The sequence below is a fragment of the Equus przewalskii genome, chromosome 17 (assembly GCF_037783145.1).
Source record: "Equus przewalskii isolate Varuska chromosome 17, EquPr2, whole genome shotgun sequence".
In the NCBI taxonomy this organism is placed as follows: Eukaryota; Metazoa; Chordata; class Mammalia; order Perissodactyla; family Equidae; genus Equus; species Equus przewalskii.
Genome location: NC_091847.1, coordinates 79,697,624 through 79,705,201, shown reverse-complemented (window position 1 = coordinate 79,705,201; position 7,578 = coordinate 79,697,624).

Below are 7,578 nucleotides of genomic sequence, written 5' to 3'. Positions count from 1 at the left end.
TGTGTGGGACTTCCCAGCACCGAAGTAGATAAGCCAGGGTGCAGAAGACATACTGGCTTTTCAGAAAGAATTGTGGCTCCCTGTGGGAGAGCACCTCACCTGGCCCAGGAGCTCACAGCTGAAGGTCACCTCACCTCCTGCTCAAGCTGTTACTCAAAATTATCCCTTGGACGTGTGGAATTAAAACAAAAGATAGAAGACGCCTAAAAGAAAAGAAAAAATGGACTCCGTGTGGCTAACTGGGACCTAAAACAAGACAGAGTCCAGCAGCCGTGCCAGGATGGACGTGCGGTCCTACTGTTCTCAGAAAAAACACAACTTGTACCTGAAACCGAGCATTTCTTCCTGACGGGCGGCCAGAAGCCTGACAGAGGTGATTTTAGAACACCAGTCTCTGTAGGGGAACCGGCGAGTCGGAGGGCTTTCAACAATCCCTGTGGCCTATGGTGTTTGCCTTATAAGCCCTGCCCTTCCACGCCCTCCCTGGAGCGTACTTCCGATTGGTTTTGGAGGCTGTCTCCTCAGCTTGCAAACTGTATGAGCAATAAAGCTTTCCTAACTAAATTCTTGTATTCCAGATATTTTTGCTGACATTCTTGGGTGTCAGAAGTGGGATCTGAAGTGACGTTCGCCCCACCACCCTGAGGACCTTTTCCTGCACTGTCCAGAACCAATGCATCAGCACCTGCAAGAGCCCCTCAAGCTCTTTTAGTGCTCAGTTGCTCCTTTATGGTGTTGAGAGACCTGCAGGTAAGTCCTCTGGGATCCAAGACCTTCCGTGCTTTCAGGCAGAGGCCTTGGAGAGCTTTTTGCCTGAGGGCTTTAGTCCTTCACTAAAGGTTTAGGGAGTCTGCTCTGGTTGTCTGGACACCTTCACTAAAGGTTCAGGGCGAGAGGAGAGTCCAGTCTGGTTGTCTGGACGCCCAGCACTCGTTCCTGTTTCTTGTCACAGCAAGATAAAGTTTTCAGCTGGAAGTTGCCACTCAGAAAGATGAAGTTCACTCAAGCTCAACGTGGGAGGTCTGTGTTCAAGGACAGCCTCTGCTGATCAGCTGCCCTCTGCTGCCCCAGCTGGGTTTATGTTTAAGAATTATGGCCCTGGGTCCTGCAAATATCTTGGTCTCTGGACTAAGATCACCAGGGATAATTTAAAATCACATGGGCCGTTGAAGGAACATTCCAGTTAGATGACATCATTTACGAAGTGCAGTTAAAAGCAAAGGCTTCAAAATTCCAAATTAGCCCCATTGAAAGTTTTGTTGCAAGAAACCTAGTGAAAAATGAAGAGATAAGAGGCACCTAAAAGAAAAGACTATACGAAAATCTGTTAAGTTAATGGCTTTACAGACATTCACATATCTATCTTTGAAGGAAGACCCCTGCATGGGCTCCTTCCAGAGTTAACGAGACTCTGAGAGGTTTTCTGGTGAACAGCTACATTCATCTGCCAGAAACCAAATTTGGATTCAACTATTCCTTCATAACTAGTGAGCTTTGTATTACTTACTCTACTTAATCCATGGCAGTAATTTTAAAACAATAGCTATGGGGTCTCTACGTATGTATGTCTATATATGTATGTTATATATATGATCATTTTCACCTCCAGATGGCATAATTTCTAAGAGTTCTATTGAACTGTCTTAAAGTAAGTGCTTATATAAATTATTTCTAAATATAATAAAAATTAACCCAAATGGGGCCAGCCTCAGCGGTCTAGTGGTTAAGTTTGGTGCCCTCCTCTTTGGTGGCCCAGGTTCGGTTCCCAGGCACAGACCCACACCGCTTTGTTAGTGGCTATGCTGTGCTGACGGCTCACATACTGAAAAATAGAGGAAGATTGGCAAGGAATTTAGCTCAGGGAGAGTCTTCCTCAGAAGAAAAAAAATTAACCCAAGTGAATTTCAGCATCATGTAATCTGGGAAAATATTCAATATTAAAGCTAACTTGTTTGTCGTCTTTAGAGTTATAAACATTAAATATAAAACTTTTGTTCTACAGAGGTTTACCAAAAGCCAAACAAATTCATGTTACCTCTTTTACAAAATCTGGCAGCAAAAATTGATGGCTAACTATGTCTAATATCTCATGAAATTTTTGTAGGTAATATAATTATTAGAAACAAGTAAACTAAACAAGTATAAATAACATTAAACAGCTTTTAGGTGAACTTTTTAACAATAATTTTGTGTTACGGTACTTAAAAATAACTTCAAAACCTTTTGGTAACTTGAAACCTTAGACTTTTGCTAAATTAAATTAAATAGAAATTTATTGAATATCTGGATAATTTCTAAATAAGATAAAATATTAGGCATTAATTACTAAATATAGGTTTGTTTAATTTTGGCTTCTTACTACAAAAAAGTTAAAATATTTGGGTTTATTAATAAATAAGTTTTGTGCCATGCTGAGAAATTTTCTATGAGAAAGCATGTGTTTTTAGAAAGTATTTTATAAGTCTACCATCCACAGCATGAAAAGACAGTTGATCATAGCTTGCTGCTTAGTTTTCACTAAAAATTAAGGTTTCTATGGGTTAAGAATTCTAATTATTATATGTGATTACAGCTACTAAAATTTAATAAGGGGAACATTTCTGTACTTAAGGAAAGTTAGATGCATGCTTTTAGTAAAGAACATATAAGGAATGGGGATATTTTTATTTGTTTGTTTTGTTAAAAAAGTAAACTTGTCTTAAAATACTAGGAAAAAAGAAAGGCATGGGATAAATTCTGAACATAAAAAAGAAAATTATAACAGGTTTGTGGAAGGAAAACCCTGAGAAAACAGTTTTATGTGTGGTCTTGGTGGCTTAGATTAAAATAAATTTAATTAAATAAATGTTTTAAAATCATAAGTAAGCTGGTGCAAAATTAGAATTTGGTTTTCTCTCAAAAGGGTAATTTCCTTGAACTTTTAGTCTGCTCTTGATAAATAGATTTGAAAGGCTTTTTTTTACTTTTGTGTAGTCTACCGAAAAGGCAGGGACTTTATGTTTTATCAGAATAAATTTCCTATATTGTTTTTATCAGGTCTTTAATCACAAAAGCTAAGGTTTTTCTTACAACTATTTAAATCTCTGTATTTACCCAAAAATCTTTGATTGTCACCATGATTAAAGGGATAGCTAGGTATTGTTTCACAATGACCTATGATCCTATTTGACCAAGTGTTCTAAAACCTTTTGATATTTTTGACAAACTTCCCAAAATTCAACTTCAAAATAAAGTCTTCCTTTTGACCTGAAAACAACTTTGAAAATTTCTAGCAGATCCCGGGGACTTCTCAAAAAATTTGTTGTCTTCTTATAAAAAGGGATGTATTAAACCAATTAGGTTTACTTGGTAGTTGAATTGCATGGGAAGCATTGTCAGTAGGTGATGCTCAGCCTCCCTTATAGACATCCTTGAATGCATATCTGTTATCAATATAATGTTTTAAGAAGTATATGACCTTTTCCAAGTTTCTAATATGTCCTGGTATAATGTTATATTTGTAATTCTAGTTATTATCTTAAAATGTCATATGTCACAGAAATAACCAAATTTCTTCAGCATTTACATTATAATGTTAAATCTTTTGTCATTCACAAATAGCTATTCTTTTATTCCAATGCTTTTACAGATGTGTTTTATCTTCAGAGAGACTCATGGAGAGGACTCTGACACTTACTCTAGAATATAGACGTTCAGATCGTAAAACAGAAATAGGTAAGAAATTACTGAATTCTAACAGAGAAACTGGTGGCTTTAAAAAAACCTGCTAACAAGAGATCAAGAACAAATATTAATTACATAAGGATGGAGGATGCTCTAAAGTTTTGTTTTTCCAGATTTAAAGAAATCTTTTCTCTTAATCTATTAATAATTTGGTAGGATAGATCTTTATGAACAAGGATGAAACATTTACTTTTTCTCCCTATCTGATCCCTCCAGAATTCAGAAACTCTCAGTGAGTATTCTTATTTTCACTTGTATAAATAATCAGGCCAAATTTTTAATATAAACAAATTAGTTTTACTATAATTATCTTTGGTAAAAAAAAAAATGATGAGGGTAATTGTGGAGAGAAAAATTATGTTACGTCTTTGTAGATATTGAATTCTAGTCCTGTTAATTGTCTTTGAGGTTTCATTATACACCTATAGACTGGGCTCCCCTGGCCTAAGGTATTGCCTTTGGTCAGGCCGACAGTTCACAATGTCCTCTTTGGAGAACATGAGCTGATCCCGCGTGGGATGACCACTAGCAGATCAATGTCTGTTGGTACACACCCTTCTGTCAATCTCTTGTTGTCTTATGGTAGTATGACCAGCTACTGTAAGTCTCTTAAGGTCTTATGCTCCAGCCTATCAACAAGTTAAAGAAGGTGTCCCAGATACCAATTTAAAGGATCCTATTGATCACAGTCTAGAGCCTGGTGACTGGGTATCTGGAAACATCATCAGAGGAAGGCAGCCCTTGAGCCCCATTGGAAAGGGCCTTACCACCTCCTTCAGATGACTGGAAGTCCGCTCTGATCTCAGACATCAAAAAAAAAAGCCTTCTTGCAATAACAACTTCCAGGAGGAGAAGTAGCCAACATCCTTTGTAGGCAGCTGTCCCAAGACCCCAGACAAGGCCTGTATATCCATTTCCATGACTGTTTAATGTCACCATTGTGATGTTCAAATGTCACTTAAGATTTTTCTTATACTGTGTTTGTTTTTCCAGTCTACATCTGAATGGACCCCCAATAGCAATGTCTTTTTACAATAGGCTCATTTCTTTGCTACACATCAAAATCTAACTATTGGATATGTGGGCAACTCCCCCTTTCTAGTTCATCTGGGTTATCTTGGTGGATTTCTCCCTGCCAGGGCACAAACGGGAAAGCTTTGAAACAATTTATTATGATGGCTCAAATATGGCCCTGCCTAATGATAAATAAGAGACTGCCTGTATAACCTCATTCCTATTTCCCCCTTTCATGCTTTCCAGATCTTTTTAGTTGGTTACTCTGAGGTCTGGGCTCACTTTTAAGATTGGGTCTTCAGGTCCTCACATTATTGTTGGTTTTAGGACTAATCATCTTGTTATTCTTTAAAATAATTCTGGCTTGTTTCCACAAATACCTCTGGGGAAACTCCTACCCAAATCATAATGCCCACCCTTGCAGGAACCTCCCTGAACTTCAATTCTGAGACTTAATTGACCTATACCAGGTACCTGGCTAGATCCCTGCCCTGTATGGCCCAAGTTACTCAGTTGGATAACCGAGTCCCGCTAAGCCCACAAGTCCTTCTGTGGGACTAGATGGACCCATGGCAGGCAGAGGTTACCTTGGCACTGAAATGGGACAAGCACCAAAGTGATCATCAACACCACTCATGGCAGGTTTTGATCAAAAGGGAAAAATGTGGAATTAAAACAAAAGACACAGGACCCCTACAAGAGGAAGACAAAATGGACTCTGGCTAAGTGGAACCTAAAACAAAACATAGTCAAGTGCCCATGCTAAGACTGAGGTGCAGTCATGTAGTCTGTTCTCAGAAAAACTACAACTTGGCACGCTTGCGGCTTGATGGCTGCTGCACTGCACTGTTTTTTGTTGGGTATTGCCATGATTTCCCAGACTAAAACTGGGGAGCTCCAAAAGCTGAGTCCTTGTCCAGCTGCCCTGTAGAAAGCCGCTGGCAGCGTCGGGCACAATATGGTGGCCAGAGGGCACCTACCCCCGTGTCTGTACAGTGCCCACAGGAGTGCCCAGCAGGCCACAGGTCAAGTGTCTGGAATCGTATCAAGTGCTTCTCCGACCATAGTGGTAGGAAGGTGGGAATCACTAGTAGGGAGAAATTGGAAAATTCACAAACATGTGGAAATTAAACCACAACTCCAGAACAACCAATCGGTCAAAGAAGAAATCAGAAGGGAAAGCAGAATCTTGAGACAAACAAAAAGAAAAACACAGCAAGGGAAGCTCAGGAGATGCAGCAAAAGCAGCAGTATGAGGGGCTTTCATAGTGATAAATGCCCATTTCAGGGGACAAGAGGGATCAGAAATAAGCAACCTGAGCTTCATCCCAGGAACTGCAGAGAGAAGACCATGCTGAGCCCAAAGCCAGCAGGAGGAAGGAAAGGGTAAAGCTTGGAGCAGAAATTGGTGAGATAGGCTAGAAAGACAAGAGGAAAAAATCAACAAAATAAGAGTTGAGGTTTTGAAAAGATAAACAAGACTGACAAACTTTTAGCTAAACTAACCAAGAAAGAAAAGAGGGAGGACTCCAATAAAATCAGAAATGAAAGAGGAAATAGAACAACTAATATGAGAAAAATACAGGGGATCATTAGAGACTGCTAAAACAGTTAAGTGCCGACAAATTGGAAACCTGTTGAACACAGAGAAGGGTGATCAGACCTCACCTGGGGGTGGGGGAGGAAGAGGATTCTGATCAGATGCCCAGGGTGACCAGAAATGGGGGGGTGGGAAGGGCAGTTCTGGTGAAGCTGACTTAGCAGGGTTCTTGCTAAAACTGGATTTTACAAGTGCACAGATGAGCCAGATGGGTCCCGCCCCGTGGAGAGGACACCCTGGACTGCCTGGCCTCACCCCTGGACCCCACAGCAGGCCCCTGCCTGAAGGGCACCGCTGGTTGTGGTACACTTGCTGCTGATGGCTGCTCCATCATATTGGTTTTTTGTCAGGTGTCACCTTGATTTCCAGACTAAAACTGGGGAGTGGCAGAAGCAGAGTGCTCCTCGTGCTCCCTGTGGAGAGCAGCTCACACTGCCACTCTGGGTCATGCGTGCAGGCCTGTGGAAGGTGCCACCAACATTGCCCACGTGGTGCCTGGGCCGGAGTCCAGGAGCCCACGACTCAGCGCCTGGGCCCCTGGACCGTTTCTCCAGCTTGTGTGCCCCGGGGAGGGAGCACTCCATAACCACTCACCCTCCTCTCTCTGAGCTTCTCTGAGTCGAAAGTCAGCCTCCGCAGAGCGTGGGAGAGTCCTCTGCTGGAACGCTCCTGCAAGTGTCTCAGACAGTCGCTGGGCAGCGTGCAAGCTGCTCAGGGAGTTGGGCCTTGCTGCTGTCGGATTTGTCCCCCAACCAGCCGTCTGCAGAGCGTCCTGTCCCTGGAGAAACAAAGACACTCTCAGACAAACAGAAACAGAGAGAACTTGTTGCGAGTAGACCTGCCTGTCAGAATTGTCAAAAGATGTTCTTTAGAAAAAAAATAATAATAATATATGTCAGAAACCCAGATCAACATTAAAAAAGGGAAAACATCAAAGGAGTAAGTGAAGGTAGAATAAAAACCTTTGTTTTCTCATTCTTAATTGAACTAACAGATAACCGTTGATTCAAAATATTAATATCAATGGTGTATTCAGTGTGTATCTTATGTGTGTACACATATGCTCGTTATGTGTATGTCTAAGCGAAACGAGTGACAGCAGTGACACAAGGCACAGAGGGAGGAATGAGGATTATTTTGCGATTATAAGGTGCTCACACTACCCATGAAATTGTATAGTTAGTGGAAAGTCAACTTGGCTTAGTTGTACATTCATATTGCACACTCTAGGGCAACTATTA